The sequence below is a fragment of the Vicugna pacos genome, unplaced genomic scaffold, assembly GCF_048564905.1.
Source record: "Vicugna pacos unplaced genomic scaffold, VicPac4 scaffold_20, whole genome shotgun sequence".
Taxonomy (NCBI): Eukaryota; Metazoa; Chordata; class Mammalia; order Artiodactyla; family Camelidae; genus Vicugna; species Vicugna pacos.
In genome coordinates, this window is record NW_027328741.1 from 90,521,813 (window position 1) to 90,540,052 (window position 18,240).

Sequence of the window (18,240 nt, forward strand, 5' to 3'; positions counted from 1 at the left end):
GCTGTGCACTCTTGTAAATCTCAGCACATCACCTTCAAACCCATGTCTCCTGTCCGCTTGAGAGTGTGCGTCCAAGTTAAACAGAGTTTCACCCTTGTTGCTCCATCACCAGGGGTCCGAACCTGCACTGGTTTCCATTCCCTGCTTTGCATTCTCCTGCTTCCAGGTGTCCTGAGGCCTCATCCTGTCTTTGGGAGTAACAGACCTCTCTTCGGCCAGTGTCCTATGCTAAGGGCTGGGTGAGTGGATGTTTCCATTGCTCTGTACATGGGAGCGAGTGAGTGCAGGTTGCACTTCTTCTCTGCCAACTGGGCATCGATGAATCAACACTACCCAGATACATTTCACAGAAATGTGATATTTGCTTAGCTCTTTGTTTCTATACAGCCGTGGTGGGAGGGATTGTCCGAAGACAACTATTTTGACATTGTGTTGATATCCCATTTGCAGTCTTTAAGAAGTTTAACAGAACTCATTTACATGTTTTGGGAGTTATACGAAAATGGAGTTATTTTTTGAAACACACTAAATCGACCTAGAAGCCAGACTTGTCAATTTTGGTAACATTGTGTCAGCTCTACGGAAAAGCTAGACAGATAGAATGCAAACTAGCAGTCCAAACTGTTCAAGGGGTCATGTCAGCTCTTTAAGGTTGAAGCCTCCGAAACCAACAGGAACCATGAAATAACTTTTGGAAACATGGAATAACCCCCAACCTTGGATACACTTGTGCATGTGGTGCCCTTTATCCCAATGACACCTACTGGCCAATGTTGGCATTTCACGGGGTAACATCCCTCTCTAGGAAAATACAAGAGGAAACAAACCAAATATATACATTTAGGTTTGAATCCAAAAGCACCTAGAGGCATTCTAGCTAGGAGAATCCTGCTGCAGTTATGCTAGTCTATTGAGAACCAGGTGTTTTTCTATCAGTGTTGAGAACGCTTAATCATCCGATCCTGTAGTTTAAAGCCATTTAACGCAACCAAGTCTGCACCCCCATGATATAGTGCCCCCGGGGGCTTGACTCAAGTGAAAGACGATCCACATAAGCTGTGTCTTTAATGTCATTGGCGACTTTTACAGTTCAGTTCACTTTCTGACTTGTACTATTTACCTTCACTGTCTTGAAAAACTGAAGCCTAATACAGATTCATGTTCAGTCAAAGATTCCCCTCACTTACCACACTCCCTTCACCCCAGGGAAGACATAAACACAACATTTGCTGAATCTAGCGGAAGGACATCGTTTCTAGGTGTGAGCTAAGTATTCAAGTTTACCTATTTCAGCCGAGACTATTTGACCTTTAAGGTGTTCACTGTTGTTCACAGAGAGTGAAGCTGGAGGAACTCTGATTCTAGGAGGGGCTTGCTCTTCTCGTAATGGCTTCATTGCAGCTCAGGTACTGATCCTTCAAAATGGATGCCTGAGTGGAGGGGAGGGAAGGGCAAGTGCTCACTAGCTAGGCCCAAACCTGGGAAAAGGCTTACCTGGGCTTGTTGAATTTTGGTCTGAATGGCTTGGGAATGCCCCTTGGGACGTGTGGATTCTCACGACCTCTTCCAAGAACAGGAGCGTTTTGATCATCTCTGCCATTTCTTCTCCTTCAGACGTCAGGGACCTTGGACCCGTTATTGGAGAAGAGAATTGAGGAACTTCCTCAAGTCCACGTTGGCACTCCGTATGTTTCTGCCTGTATCAGTGAGTTTCAATATGTCTCATGAATGTCTTTTGAGCCTGGTATCCTCTACAGCTGTCTCCACGCCAGTATTCTCCATTGTAGCAGAACATCTCTCATCCATGTGTTCGCATCTCTCCTCAATCCGTGCAGCCAGCTTATCGGCCAGCTTCTCTTCGTGTCTCCCCTAAAGTCGACTTCACCAGGACTGGGCAAGTCTGAAAGTACCTCGGAGCCTGACCAGTAAGCTGATGACAGGCAGATCTTCCACTGTCTGCCCTTTCAGGTTCTGGAAACTGACCTGTGACCTCAGGTCTTTGGGCAGCAGCAGTATCTCGAACTTACACAGCTTCCCGGACCAAACACCTAAGCCAAGCTCCACAGAGGGCGGCAGCCCCTCCATCACACTGATCCACCCACAGAACTCTGCCCGGTTACCTAGGATCCAACAGCCACAACAAGCCTCGCGGTAAACACCAACATTCCACCTGGAATCCAACCGCTAACTGCCATCCCCAATGGCTGCTGCATCTTGTCAGTGTTGGGGGAGGGGCTGCATCCGACGAGAGGTTCCTAAGGTAAATGTGATTCTACCCACTAGCGTCCCATGGGCCTTTCTTCTTCCCTCTTTCCTTTTGTTCAGAGCTCTATGCACCGTACCAATGGAGGGAAGGGTGTCCCTTTTCAGTTGATGGTTTCACACGTCTTTAAACTTTCTAACAGTTCACAGTACACAGGGACCCACTAAAGGAGACTTATGTTCCTATAATATCCGTACACCCGGAATACATATGCGTCGCCTGATTTCTGCTGAAACACCCACACTCTCAGGACATGGATCCATTGGATTCATGGGGGCTGAAATTCCAAGAAATGAAACCAACCCCAATGTGCACTTTGCTGTCGGTCTCTTTTGCACTTAGTACACTTTGGCAGAGCTACTTGCCTTTGTTATAGGCTTCTTACATTTCTTCTCTACGTAGCCTAGAATATGGCATTCCTTCATCCTGTTGGAAGACATACAAGTCTACATCACGGACTAGGAAACCATTTGATTCCAAATCGGCATTAGTGTTAGGTCACGATATGCTCTTATGAATCAAAATTTACGAATATGAATGCACGCCTCTGATTTCCGAATACAAGTGTGCTGAGTACATGCAAGCCACGATACTGGGTCGATGCGTTCTGAATGACCCTTGACCTCACCTTGAGTATTTTCTTTTGAATAATCATGGTTCCCTTTGTATGTGTCAGCCAACCATACCATTTTGGTGCTTGTTTGTTGGTTTGATTCTTTGTTGGTCTTCTTCTCGCTTGTTTTGCAAACACGTCAGGCCATGCATCTCTCCTTTCGCTTCAAACAGAGTCAAATAAGCTGATTCACTTAAGAGAGTGCTTCCAATCACCTATGATTTCCTGCTTCCCTCTCCCATCTTTAGGGTTTTGATGTCCTCCTTAAGTTCTTCTTCTTTCTTCTCTGCCACACATGCTCTTCTTGCATTTCCAATAATGGTTTCTTCTTTCCATTCCATCTTGCTGCTTTTCTATTCAGGGGAGTTTTCTCAACCTTTCTTTTAGAAAAACTTTTGAACTGCTGAATTCTTTTAAGATTTGCCGGTCTGTAGAATTCTCTAGCTCTGCCGTTATTTGAAATGGTGTTCATGTGGCATAGGCTACCCTAGGTGGCAGCATTTGGCCATTCAGGATATGGTCTGTGTCCTGGCACTCCTCCCTGTCCTGCAATATTGCTGCCGAGATATCAGCTGAAACCCCTCTGGAGGTTTCCTTGTGACTATGTTGTTTCCTCCAGGTGCATTGTAAATCACTCGGATATTCGTGAACTTTGTTGATTTGAATCATACAGCTGCTGGTAGGTCTATTGGGATTCCACCTCCTTCGGATGCTGTGTAATTCCTGAATTCGCATAGATGATTCTTTCTTGGCTTTCAGCAAGTTTCAGTCTGATTTTTCTACAGATAAATTCTCAGACACTTTTTGTTTCTTTATCTCTTGCTTTTCCATCTGGGACTCATGATTTCTATTCTTTCATGCCCTGTCTTAACCCAGGGTTCAACTGCAATGTTTTCATTTGTTTGCACTTGCTTTCCTATGTCTGCTTCTGACCGAGGTTTTTCTCTTCCCCTGTCTTCAACAGTCATTCACGCGTCCCTCTGCATTATCTAGTCTGCTAAGGACTGAATTTTAGCCCTGATATTATCACAACCATTGAGTTTCCTGATATTTTTGGCTCGTGTTGAGACTTTCTCTTCCCCTTTTCTGGTATTCTGCCTTTTGTGATTCTGAGACACTGGTGTTCTTCAGTGTTTTCCTGACCTTCATTTTCAACACTTGTTCTGGATAGCGTTTTGCAGACTAGTTGTTTGAAAGCTTATCTTTTGCGCCTTCAATATCTTTGGAACTGAAAATGGTACTTCCTGTTTCTTTTACTGTTCTTCTTCATCTCTACTGGTCAGGTAATATCAGGTATCTATTGTAGACTTCTAGGGCTTTGTTAATTGAAAATTTTAGACTCTTGTCTCTACGCAATTCCATGGGATTTCTGTGAGGACAATTTCTCCTAGACATTGATGCCATAACCTGTACCTGTGTGTGTTGTTTGGTATATCTCCAATTGCTGGTGTTGCATTAGTTGTGATGAACAACCCATACTACTTCGATTAGCATAACTTCATTTTGATTATACTTATCTCACACTTCTGAAAGTGCACAGGACACTTCCTCTTGTGGAAATGAAGCTTCTAAAAGTTCTCAGCTCTGCATTCTTCTCTATGTCATTTTGGAGTGTTTCCAAAACAGCAAACTGAGAGTGCTCTTCTGCTTTTTATTGCCACGGGAATGTCCCAATGAAATCAGTTCTTTCCAGAGCTTCTCTGTCTACAGAAACACCAGTGGAAGCATATCTATGGATGTCACATATCAGGGCCTGCTGGAATGATCCCGCAGACCTTCCTTGTTGTCCTAGGTGCCGTACCGTGCCGGTGCCATCCAAAATGTAGCATCCGCCTTTGGGAGATAGTGCTGAAGGGAATGCTTCCTCTTCTCACGCTGTGGACTTGGACCACTCTCCCTTGTCCTCTCATCCTTGTGGCACGGGTGCACGAAGGCAACCACAGAGTTGTTGCGCATCCTGTGACTCAAACCAAACCATAATCCCAGCCCAGGTTATGAATGTAGCATATCCTAAGGCTTTTCATTCTGATTTCAAATTCAAGGCCCCCTGGATCCCTCAGACCAGATGCACGATATCTCTGATTCAGCCCCACACGTGCTCTATTGGCAAAATTCCCAATTGGTCCCTGGTCCTGCAGATGTACTGGGTGTGGCCATGGGACATATCGGTAATCGCAACCGCGCGACCAGTGTGGTTGATTTATTATTGGTACACAGTTCGGTTTGCTCTCTTGATTCGACCCACCACATCCCACAACGCACTCCAGATCCCTGAGACTCCGCGTGTGCCATCATCCGTAGCTCTATGCCTCACTGACCATTGCCTCTGCTACCTCAAATTTGGCAGCTTGGATCTTGGTCTCAGAATTAACTGTGGGGATATTTTGCGCTGGTTTCTTTGAGTTCTCTCAGCCAAGCATCTGCTGTGCACTCTTGTAAATCTCAGCACATCACCTTCAAACCCATGTCTCCTGTCCGCTTGAGAGTGTGCGTCCAAGTTAAACAGAGTTTCACCCTTGTTGCTCCATCACCAGGGGTCCGAACCTGCACTGGTTTCCATTCCCTGCTTTGCATTCTCCTGCTTCCAGGTGTCCTGAGGCCTCATCCTGTCTTTGGGAGTAACAGACCTCTCTTCGGCCAGTGTCCTATGCTAAGGGCTGGGTGAGTGGATGTTTCCATTGCTCTGTACATGGGAGCGAGTGAGTGCAGGTTGCACTTCTTCTCTGCCAACTGGGCATCGATGAATCAACACTACCCAGATACATTTCACAGAAATGTGATATTTGCTTAGCTCTTTGTTTCTATACAGCCGTGGTGGGAGGGATTGTCCGAAGACAACTATTTTGACATTGTGTTGATATCCCATTTGCAGTCTTTAAGAAGTTTAACAGAACTCATTTACATGTTTTGGGAGTTATACGAAAATGGAGTTATTTTTTGAAACACACTAAATCGACCTAGAAGCCAGACTTGTCAATTTTGGTAACATTGTGTCAGCTCTACGGAAAAGCTAGACAGATAGAATGCAAACTAGCAGTCCAAACTGTTCAAGGGGTCATGTCAGCTCTTTAAGGTTGAAGCCTCCGAAACCAACAGGAACCATGAAATAACTTTTGGAAACATGGAATAACCCCCAACCTTGGATACACTTGTGCATGTGGTGCCCTTTATCCCAATGACACCTACTGGCCAATGTTGGCATTTCAAGGGGTAACATCCCTCTCTAGGAAAATACAAGAGGAAACAAACCAAATATATACATTTAGGTTTGAATCCAAAAGCACCTAGAGGCATTCTAGCTAGGAGAATCCTGCTGCAGTTATGCTAGTCTATTGAGAACCAGGTGTTTTTCTATCAGTGTTGAGAACGCTTAATCATCCGATCCTGTAGTTTAAAGCCATTTAACGCAACCAAGTCTGCACCCCCATGATATAGTGCCCCCGGGGGCTTGACTCAAGTGAAAGACGATCCACATAAGCTGTGTCTTTAATGTCATTGGCGACTTTTACAGTTCAGTTCACTTTCTGACTTGTACTATTTACCTTCACTGTCTTGAAAAACTGAAGCCTAATACAGATTCATGTTCAGTCAAAGATTCCCCTCACTTACCACACTCCCTTCACCCCAGGGAAGACATAAACACAACATTTGCTGAATCTAGCGGAAGGACATCGTTTCTAGGTGTGAGCTAAGTATTCAAGTTTACCTATTTCAGCCGAGACTATTTGACCTTTAAGGTGTTCACTGTTGTTCACAGAGAGTGAAGCTGGAGGAACTCTGATTCTAGGAGGGGCTTGCTCTTCTCGTAATGGCTTCATTGCAGCTCAGGTACTGATCCTTCAAAATGGATGCCTGAGTGGAGGGGAGGGAAGGGCAAGTGCTCACTAGCTAGGCCCAAACCTGGGAAAAGGCTTACCTGGGCTTGTTGAATTTTGGTCTGAATGGCTTGGGAATGCCCCTTGGGACGTGTGGATTCTCACGACCTCTTCCAAGAACAGGAGCGTTTTGATCATCTCTGCCATTTCTTCTCCTTCAGACGTCAGGGACCTTGGACCCGTTATTGGAGAAGAGAATTGAGGAACTTCCTCAAGTCCACGTTGGCACTCCGTATGTTTCTGCCTGTATCAGTGAGTTTCAATATGTCTCATGAATGTCTTTTGAGCCTGGTATCCTCTACAGCTGTCTCCACGCCAGTATTCTCCATTGTAGCAGAACATCTCTCATCCATGTGTTCGCATCTCTCCTCAATCCGTGCAGCCAGCTTATCGGCCAGCTTCTCTTCGTGTCTCCCCTAAAGTCGACTTCACCAGGACTGGGCAAGTCTGAAAGTACCTCGGAGCCTGACCAGTAAGCTGATGACAGGCAGATCTTCCACTGTCTGCCCTTTCAGGTTCTGGAAACTGACCTGTGACCTCAGGTCTTTGGGCAGCAGCAGTATCTCGAACTTACACAGCTTCCCGGACCAAACACCTAAGCCAAGCTCCACAGAGGGCGGCAGCCCCTCCATCACACTGATCCACCCACAGAACTCTGCCCGGTTACCTAGGATCCAACAGCCACAACAAGCCTCGCGGTAAACACCAACATTCCACCTGGAATCCAACCGCTAACTGCCATCCCCAATGGCTGCTGCATCTTGTCAGTGTTGGGGGAGGGGCTGCATCCGACGAGAGGTTCCTAAGGTAAATGTGATTCTACCCACTAGCGTCCCATGGGCCTTTCTTCTTCCCTCTTTCCTTTTGTTCAGAGCTCTATGCACCGTACCAATGGAGGGAAGGGTGTCCCTTTTCAGTTGATGGTTTCACACGTCTTTAAACTTTCTAACAGTTCACAGTACACAGGGACCCACTAAAGGAGACTTATGTTCCTATAATATCCGTACACCCGGAATACATATGCGTCGCCTGATTTCTGCTGAAACACCCACACTCTCAGGACATGGATCCATTGGATTCATGGGGGCTGAAATTCCAAGAAATGAAACCAACCCCAATGTGCACTTTGCTGTCGGTCTCTTTTGCACTTAGTACACTTTGGCAGAGCTACTTGCCTTTGTTATAGGCTTCTTACATTTCTTCTCTACGTAGCCTAGAATATGGCATTCCTTCATCCTGTTGGAAGACATACAAGTCTACATCACGGACTAGGAAACCATTTGATTCCAAATCGGCATTAGTGTTAGGTCACGATATGCTCTTATGAATCAAAATTTACGAATATGAATGCACGCCTCTGATTTCCGAATACAAGTGTGCTGAGTACATGCAAGCCACGATACTGGGTCGATGCGTTCTGAATGACCCTTGACCTCACCTTGAGTATTTTCTTTTGAATAATCATGGTTCCCTTTGTATGTGTCAGCCAACCATACCATTTTGGTGCTTGTTTGTTGGTTTGATTCTTTGTTGGTCTTCTTCTCGCTTGTTTTGCAAACACGTCAGGCCATGCATCTCTCCTTTCGCTTCAAACAGAGTCAAATAAGCTGATTCACTTAAGAGAGTGCTTCCAATCACCTATGATTTCCTGCTTCCCTCTCCCATCTTTAGGGTTTTGATGTCCTCCTTAAGTTCTTCTTCTTTCTTCTCTGCCACACATGCTCTTCTTGCATTTCCAATAATGGTTTCTTCTTTCCATTCCATCTTGCTGCTTTTCTATTCAGGGGAGTTTTCTCAACCTTTCTTTTAGAAAAACTTTTGAACTGCTGAATTCTTTTAAGATTTGCCGGTCTGTAGAATTCTCTAGCTCTGCCGTTATTTGAAATGGTGTTCATGTGGCATAGGCTACCCTAGGTGGCAGCATTTGGCCATTCAGGATATGGTCTGTGTCCTGGCACTCCTCCCTGTCCTGCAATATTGCTGCCGAGATATCAGCTGAAACCCCTCTGGAGGTTTCCTTGTGACTATGTTGTTTCCTCCAGGTGCATTGTAAATCACTCGGATATTCGTGAACTTTGTTGATTTGAATCATACAGCTGCTGGTAGGTCTATTGGGATTCCACCTCCTTCGGATGCTGTGTAATTCCTGAATTCGCATAGATGATTCTTTCTTGGCTTTCAGCAAGTTTCAGTCTGATTTTTCTACAGATAAATTCTCAGACACTTTTTGTTTCTTTATCTCTTGCTTTTCCATCTGGGACTCATGATTTCTATTCTTTCATGCCCTGTCTTAACCCAGGGTTCAACTGCAATGTTTTCATTTGTTTGCACTTGCTTTCCTATGTCTGCTTCTGACCGAGGTTTTTCTCTTCCCCTGTCTTCAACAGTCATTCACGCGTCCCTCTGCATTATCTAGTCTGCTAAGGACTGAATTTTAGCCCTGATATTATCACAACCATTGAGTTTCCTGATATTTTTGGCTCGTGTTGAGACTTTCTCTTCCCCTTTTCTGGTATTCTGCCTTTTGTGATTCTGAGACACTGGTGTTCTTCAGTGTTTTCCTGACCTTCATTTTCAACACTTGTTCTGGATAGCGTTTTGCAGACTAGTTGTTTGAAAGCTTATCTTTTGCGCCTTCAATATCTTTGGAACTGAAAATGGTACTTCCTGTTTCTTTTACTGTTCTTCTTCATCTCTACTGGTCAGGTAATATCAGGTATCTAATGTAGACTTCTAGGGCTTTGTTAATTGAAAATTTTAGACTCTTGTCTCTACGCAATTCCATGGGATTTCTGTGAGGACAATTTCTCCTAGACATTGATGCCATAACCTGTACCTGTGTGTGTTGTTTGGTATATCTCCAATTGCTGGTGTTGCATTAGTTGTGATGAACAACCCATACTACTTCGATTAGCATAACTTCATTTTGATTATACTTATCTCACACTTCTGAAAGTGCACAGGACACTTCCTCTTGTGGAAATGAAGCTTCTAAAAGTTCTCAGCTCTGCATTCTTCTCTATGTCATTTTGGAGTGTTTCCAAAACAGCAAACTGAGAGTGCTCTTCTGCTTTTTATTGCCACGGGAATGTCCCAATGAAATCAGTTCTTTCCAGAGCTTCTCTGTCTACAGAAACACCAGTGGAAGCATATCTATGGATGTCACATATCAGGGCCTGCTGGAATGATCCCGCAGACCTTCCTTGTTGTCCTAGGTGCCGTACCGTGCCGGTGCCATCCAAAATGTAGCATCCGCCTTTGGGAGATAGTGCTGAAGGGAATGCTTCCTCTTCTCACGCTGTGGACTTGGACCACTCTCCCTTGTCCTCTCATCCTTGTGGCACGGGTGCACGAAGGCAACCACAGAGTTGTTGCGCATCCTGTGACTCAAACCAAACCATAATCCCAGCCCAGGTTATGAATGTAGCATATCCTAAGGCTTTTCATTCTGATTTCAAATTCAAGGCCCCCTGGATCCCTCAGACCAGATGCACGATATCTCTGATTCAGCCCCACACGTGCTCTATTGGCAAAATTCCCAATTGGTCCCTGGTCCTGCAGATGTACTGGGTGTGGCCATGGGACATATCGGTAATCGCAACCGCGCGACCAGTGTGGTTGATTTATTATTGGTACACAGTTCGGTTTGCTCTCTTGATTCGACCCACCACATCCCACAACGCACTCAAGATCCCTGAGACTCAGCGTGTGCCATCATCCGTAGCTCTATGCCTCACTGACCATTGCCTCTGCTACCTCAAATTTGGCAGCTTGGATCTTGGTCTCAGAATTAACTGTGGGGATATTTTGCGCTGGTTTCTTTGAGTTCTCTCAGCCAAGCATCTGCTGTGCACTCTTGTAAATCTCAGCACATCACCTTCAAACCCATGTCTCCTGTCCGCTTGAGAGTGTGCGTCCAAGTTAAACAGAGTTTCACCCTTGTTGCTCCATCACCAGGGGTCCGAACCTGCACTGGTTTCCATTCCCTGCTTTGCATTCTCCTGCTTCCAGGTGTCCTGAGGCCTCATCCTGTCTTTGGGAGTAACAGACCTCTCTTCGGCCAGTGTCCTATGCTAAGGGCTGGGTGAGTGGATGTTTCCATTGCTCTGTACATGGGAGCGAGTGAGTGCAGGTTGCACTTCTTCTCTGCCAACTGGGCATCGATGAATCAACACTATCCAGATACATTTCACAGAAATGTGATATTTGCTTAGCTCTTTGTTTCTATACAGCCGTGGTGGGAGGGATTGTCCGAAGACAACTATTTTGACATTGTGTTGATATCCCATTTGCAGTCTTTAAGAAGTTTAACAGAACTCATTTACATGTTTTGGGAGTTATACGAAAATGGAGTTATTTTTTGAAACACACTAAATCGACCTAGAAGCCAGACTTGTCAATTTTGGTAACATTGTGTCAGCTCTACGGAAAAGCTAGACAGATAGAATGCAAACTAGCAGTCCAAACTGTTCAAGGGGTCATGTCAGCTCTTTAAGGTTGAAGCCTCCGAAACCAACAGGAACCATGAAATAACTTTTGGAAACATGGAATAACCCCCAACCTTGGATACACTTGTGCATGTGGTGCCCTTTATCCCAATGACACCTACTGGCCAATGTTGGCATTTCAAGGGGTAACATCCCTCTCTAGGAAAATACAAGAGGAAACAAACCAAATATATACATTTAGGTTTGAATCCAAAAGCACCTAGAGGCATTCTAGCTAGGAGAATCCTGCTGCAGTTATGCTAGTCTATTGAGAACCAGGTGTTTTTCTATCAGTGTTGAGAACGCTTAATCATCCGATCCTGTAGTTTAAAGCCATTTAACGCAACCAAGTCTGCACCCCCATGATATAGTGCCCCCGGGGGCTTGACTCAAGTGAAAGACGATCCACATAAGCTGTGTCTTTAATGTCATTGGCGACTTTTACAGTTCAGTTCACTTTCTGACTTGTACTATTTACCTTCACTGTCTTGAAAAACTGAAGCCTAATACAGATTCATGTTCAGTCAAAGATTCCCCTCACTTACCACACTCCCTTCACCCCAGGGAAGACATAAACACAACATTTGCTGAATCTAGCGGAAGGACATCGTTTCTAGGTGTGAGCTAAGTATTCAAGTTTACCTATTTCAGCCGAGACTATTTGACCTTTAAGGTGTTCACTGTTGTTCACAGAGAGTGAAGCTGGAGGAACTCTGATTCTAGGAGGGGCTTGCTCTTCTCGTAATGGCTTCATTGCAGCTCAGGTACTGATCCTTCAAAATGGATGCCTGAGTGGAGGGGAGGGAAGGGCAAGTGCTCACTAGCTAGGCCCAAACCTGGGAAAAGGCTTACCTGGGCTTGTTGAATTTTGGTCTGAATGGCTTGGGAATGCCCCTTGGGACGTGTGGATTCTCACGACCTCTTCCAAGAACAGGAGCGTTTTGATCATCTCTGCCATTTCTTCTCCTTCAGACGTCAGGGACCTTGGACCCGTTATTGGAGAAGAGAATTGAGGAACTTCCTCAAGTCCACGTTGGCACTCCGTATGTTTCTGCCTGTATCAGTGAGTTTCAATATGTCTCATGAATGTCTTTTGAGCCTGGTATCCTCTACAGCTGTCTCCACGCCAGTATTCTCCATTGTAGCAGAACATCTCTCATCCATGTGTTCGCATCTCTCCTCAATCCGTGCAGCCAGCTTATCGGCCAGCTTCTCTTCGTGTCTCCCCTAAAGTCGACTTCACCAGGACTGGGCAAGTCTGAAAGTACCTCGGAGCCTGACCAGTAAGCTGATGACAGGCAGATCTTCCACTGTCTGCCCTTTCAGGTTCTGGAAACTGACCTGTGACCTCAGGTCTTTGGGCAGCAGCAGTATCTCGAACTTACACAGCTTCCCGGACCAAACACCTAAGCCAAGCTCCACAGAGGGCGGCAGCCCCTCCATCACACTGATCCACCCACAGAACTCTGCCCGGTTACCTAGGATCCAACAGCCACAACAAGCCTCGCGGTAAACACCAACATTCCACCTGGAATCCAACCGCTAACTGCCATCCCCAATGGCTGCTGCATCTTGTCAGTGTTGGGGGAGGGGCTGCATCCGACGAGAGGTTCCTAAGGTAAATGTGATTCTACCCACTAGCGTCCCATGGGCCTTTCTTCTTCCCTCTTTCCTTTTGTTCAGAGCTCTATGCACCGTACCAATGGAGGGAAGGGTGTCCCTTTTCAGTTGATGGTTTCACACGTCTTTAAACTTTCTAACAGTTCACAGTACACAGGGACCCACTAAAGGAGACTTATGTTCCTATAATATCCGTACACCCGGAATACATATGCGTCGCCTGATTTCTGCTGAAACACCCACACTCTCAGGACATGGATCCATTGGATTCATGGGGGCTGAAATTCCAAGAAATGAAACCAACCCCAATGTGCACTTTGCTGTCGGTCTCTTTTGCACTTAGTACACTTTGGCAGAGCTACTTGCCTTTGTTATAGGCTTCTTACATTTCTTCTCTACGTAGCCTAGAATATGGCATTCCTTCATCCTGTTGGAAGACATACAAGTCTACATCACGGACTAGGAAACCATTTGATTCCAAATCGGCATTAGTGTTAGGTCACGATATGCTCTTATGAATCAAAATTTACGAATATGAATGCACGCCTCTGATTTCCGAATACAAGTGTGCTGAGTACATGCAAGCCACGATACTGGGTCGATGCGTTCTGAATGACCCTTGACCTCACCTTGAGTATTTTCTTTTGAATAATCATGGTTCCCTTTGTATGTGTCAGCCAACCATACCATTTTGGTGCTTGTTTGTTGGTTTGATTCTTTGTTGGTCTTCTTCTCGCTTGTTTTGCAAACACGTCAGGCCATGCATCTCTCCTTTCGCTTCAAACAGAGTCAAATAAGCTGATTCACTTAAGAGAGTGCTTCCAATCACCTATGATTTCCTGCTTCCCTCTCCCATCTTTAGGGTTTTGATGTCCTCCTTAAGTTCTTCTTCTTTCTTCTCTGCCACACATGCTCTTCTTGCATTTCCAATAATGGTTTCTTCTTTCCATTCCATCTTGCTGCTTTTCTATTCAGGGGAGTTTTCTCAACCTTTCTTTTAGAAAAACTTTTGAACTGCTGAATTCTTTTAAGATTTGCCGGTCTGTAGAATTCTCTAGCTCTGCCGTTATTTGAAATGGTGTTCATGTGGCATAGGCTACCCTAGGTGGCAGCATTTGGCCATTCAGGATATGGTCTGTGTCCTGGCACTCCTCCCTGTCCTGCAATATTGCTGCCGAGATATCAGCTGAAACCCCTCTGGAGGTTTCCTTGTGACTATGTTGTTTCCTCCAGGTGCATTGTAAATCACTCGGATATTCGTGAACTTTGTTGATTTGAATCATACAGCTGCTGGTAGGTCTATTGGGATTCCACCTCCTTCGGATGCTGTGTAATTCCTGAATTCGCATAGATGATTCTTTCTTGGCTTTCAGCAAGTTTCAGTCTGATTTTTCTACAGATAAATTCTCAGACACTTTTTGTTTCTTTATCTCTTGCTTTTCCATCTGGGACTCATGATTTCTATTCTTTCATGCCCTGTCTTAACCCAGGGTTCAACTGCAATGTTTTCATTTGTTTGCACTTGCTTTCCTATGTCTGCTTCTGACCGAGGTTTTTCTCTTCCCCTGTCTTCAACAGTCATTCACGCGTCCCTCTGCATTATCTAGTCTGCTAAGGACTGAATTTTAGCCCTGATATTATCACAACCATTGAGTTTCCTGATATTTTTGGCTCGTGTTGAGACTTTCTCTTCCCCTTTTCTGGTATTCTGCCTTTTGTGATTCTGAGACACTGGTGTTCTTCAGTGTTTTCCTGACCTTCATTTTCAACACTTGTTCTGGATAGCGTTTTGCAGACTAGTTGTTTGAAAGCTTATCTTTTGCGCCTTCAATATCTTTGGAACTGAAAATGGTACTTCCTGTTTCTTTTACTGTTCTTCTTCATCTCTACTGGTCAGGTAATATCAGGTATCTATTGTAGACTTCTAGGGCTTTGTTAATTGAAAATTTTAGACTCTTGTCTCTACGCAATTCCATGGGATTTCTGTGAGGACAATTTCTCCTAGACATTGATGCCATAACCTGTACCTGTGTGTGTTGTTTGGTATATCTCCAATTGCTGGTGTTGCATTAGTTGTGATGAACAACCCATACTACTTCGATTAGCATAACTTCATTTTGATTATACTTATCTCACACTTCTGAAAGTGCACAGGACACTTCCTCTTGTGGAAATGAAGCTTCTAAAAGTTCTCAGCTCTGCATTCTTCTCTATGTCATTTTGGAGTGTTTCCAAAACAGCAAACTGAGAGTGCTCTTCTGCTTTTTATTGCCACGGGAATGTCCCAATGAAATCAGTTCTTTCCAGAGCTTCTCTGTCTACAGAAACACCAGTGGAAGCATATCTATGGATGTCACATATCAGGGCCTGCTGGAATGATCCCGCAGACCTTCCTTGTTGTCCTAGGTGCCGTACCGTGCCGGTGCCATCCAAAATGTAGCATCCGCCTTTGGGAGATAGTGCTGAAGGGAATGCTTCCTCTTCTCACGCTGTGGACTTGGACCACTCTCCCTTGTCCTCTCATCCTTGTGGCACGGGTGCACGAAGGCAACCACAGAGTTGTTGCGCATCCTGTGACTCAAACCAAACCATAATCCCAGCCCAGGTTATGAATGTAGCATATCCTAAGGCTTTTCATTCTGATTTCAAATTCAAGGCCCCCTGGATCCCTCAGACCAGATGCACGATATCTCTGATTCAGCCCCACACGTGCTCTATTGGCAAAATTCCCAATTGGTCCCTGGTCCTGCAGATGTACTGGGTGTGGCCATGGGACATATCGGTAATCGCAACCGCGCGACCAGTGTGGTTGATTTATTATTGGTACACAGTTCGGTTTGCTCTCTTGATTCGACCCACCACATCCCACAACGCACTCCAGATCCCTGAGACTCCGCGTGTGCCATCATCCGTAGCTCTATGCCTCACTGACCATTGCCTCTGCTACCTCAAATTTGGCAGCTTGGATCTTGGTCTCAGAATTAACTGTGGGGATATTTTGCGCTGGTTTCTTTGAGTTCTCTCAGCCAAGCATCTGCTGTGCACTCTTGTAAATCTCAGCACATCACCTTCAAACCCATGTCTCCTGTCCGCTTGAGAGTGTGCGTCCAAGTTAAACAGAGTTTCACCCTTGTTGCTCCATCACCAGGGGTCCGAACCTGCACTGGTTTCCATTCCCTGCTTTGCATTCTCCTGCTTCCAGGTGTCCTGAGGCCTCATCCTGTCTTTGGGAGTAACAGACCTCTCTTCGGCCAGTGTCCTATGCTAAGGGCTGGGTGAGTGGATGTTTCCATTGCTCTGTACATGGGAGCGAGTGAGTGCAGGTTGCACTTCTTCTCTGCCAACTGGGCATCGATGAATCAACACTACCCAGATACATTTCACAGAAATGTGATATTTGCTTAGCTCTTTGTTTCTATACAGCCGTGGTGGGAGGGATTGTCCGAAGACAACTATTTTGACATTGTGTTGATATCCCATTTGCAGTCTTTAAGAAGTTTAACAGAACTCATTTACATGTTTTGGGAGTTATACGAAAATGGAGTTATTTTTTGAAACACACTAAATCGACCTAGAAGCCAGACTTGTCAATTTTGGTAACATTGTGTCAGCTCTACGGAAAAGCTAGACAGATAGAATGCAAACTAGCAGTCCAAACTGTTCAAGGGGTCATGTCAGCTCTTTAAGGTTGAAGCCTCCGAAACCAACAGGAACCATGAAATAACTTTTGGAAACATGGAATAACCCCCAACCTTGGATACACTTGTGCATGTGGTGCCCTTTATCCCAATGACACCTACTGGCCAATGTTGGCATTTCACGGGGTAACATCCCTCTCTAGGAAAATACAAGAGGAAACAAACCAAATATATACATTTAGGTTTGAATCCAAAAGCACCTAGAGGCATTCTAGCTAGGAGAATCCTGCTGCAGTTATGCTAGTCTATTGAGAACCAGGTGTTTTTCTATCAGTGTTGAGAACGCTTAATCATCCGATCCTGTAGTTTAAAGCCATTTAACGCAACCAAGTCTGCACCCCCATGATATAGTGCCCCCGGGGGCTTGACTCAAGTGAAAGACGATCCACATAAGCTGTGTCTTTAATGTCATTGGCGACTTTTACAGTTCAGTTCACTTTCTGACTTGTACTATTTACCTTCACTGTCTTGAAAAACTGAAGCCTAATACAGATTCATGTTCAGTCAAAGATTCCCCTCACTTACCACACTCCCTTCACCCCAGGGAAGACATAAACACAACATTTGCTGAATCTAGCGGAAGGACATCGTTTCTAGGTGTGAGCTAAGTATTCAAGTTTACCTATTTCAGCCGAGACTATTTGACCTTTAAGGTGTTCACTGTTGTTCACAGAGAGTGAAGCTGGAGGAACTCTGATTCTAGGAGGGGCTTGCTCTTCTCGTAATGGCTTCATTGCAGCTCAGGTACTGATCCTTCAAAATGGATGCCTGAGTGGAGGGGAGGGAAGGGCAAGTGCTCACTAGCTAGGCCCAAACCTGGGAAAAGGCTTACCTGGGCTTGTTGAATTTTGGTCTGAATGGCTTGGGAATGCCCCTTGGGACGTGTGGATTCTCACGACCTCTTCCAAGAACAGGAGCGTTTTGATCATCTCTGCCATTTCTTCTCCTTCAGACGTCAGGGACCTTGGACCCGTTATTGGAGAAGAGAATTGAGGAACTTCCTCAAGTCCACGTTGGCACTCCGTATGTTTCTGCCTGTATCAGTGAGTTTCAATATGTCTCATGAATGTCTTTTGAGCCTGGTATCCTCTACAGCTGTCTCCACGCCAGTATTCTCCATTGTAGCAGAACATCTCTCATCCATGTGTTCGCATCTCTCCTCAATCCGTGCAGCCAGCTTTTCGGCCAGCTTCTCTTCGTGTCTCCCCTAAAGTCGACTTCACCAGGACTGGGCAAGTCTGAAAGTACCTCGGAGCCTGACCAGTAAGCTGATGACAGGCAGATCTTCCACTGTCTGCCCTTTCAGGTTCTGGAAACTGACCTGTGACCTCAGGTCTTTGGGCAGCAGCAGTATCTCGAACTTACACAGCTTCCCGGACCAAACACCTAAGCCAAGCTCCACAGAGGGCGGCAGCCCCTCCATCACACTGATCCACCCACAGAACTCTGCCCGGTTACCTAGGATCCAACAGCCACAACAAGCCTCGCGGTAAACACCAACATTCCACCTGGAATCCAACCGCTAACTGCCATCCCCAATGGCTGCTGCATCTTGTCAGTGTTGGGGGAGGGGCTGCATCCGACGAGAGGTTCCTAAGGTAAATGTGATTCTACCCACTAGCGTCCCATGGGCCTTTCTTCTTCCCTCTTTCCTTTTGTTCAGAGCTCTATGCACCGTACCAAT

At 45.4% G+C, this 18,240-nt stretch overlaps 3 long non-coding RNA genes across 3 annotated transcripts; all 3 read left to right on the forward strand.

Moving 5' to 3' along the window:
* The first annotated feature begins 2,100 nt into the window (after positions 1–2,100).
* On the forward strand, positions 2,101–6,999 carry LOC140693756 (uncharacterized). Its single transcript, XR_012069454.1, has 3 exons — positions 2,101–2,260; positions 6,634–6,704; positions 6,913–6,999. It is a non-coding gene; the product is annotated as an uncharacterized lncRNA (long non-coding RNA).
* A 389-nt stretch (positions 7,000–7,388) lies between these two features.
* Positions 7,389–12,458, forward strand: LOC140693760 (uncharacterized). Its single transcript, XR_012069458.1, has 4 exons — positions 7,389–7,558; positions 11,932–12,002; positions 12,211–12,301; positions 12,384–12,458. It is a non-coding gene; the product is annotated as an uncharacterized lncRNA (long non-coding RNA).
* Positions 12,459–12,683: 225 nt separating this feature from the next.
* Positions 12,684–17,595, forward strand: LOC140693761 (uncharacterized). The gene is made up of 3 exons (XR_012069459.1): positions 12,684–12,856; positions 17,230–17,300; positions 17,509–17,595. It is a non-coding gene; the product is annotated as an uncharacterized lncRNA (long non-coding RNA).
* The last annotated feature ends 645 nt before the right edge of the window (positions 17,596–18,240 follow it).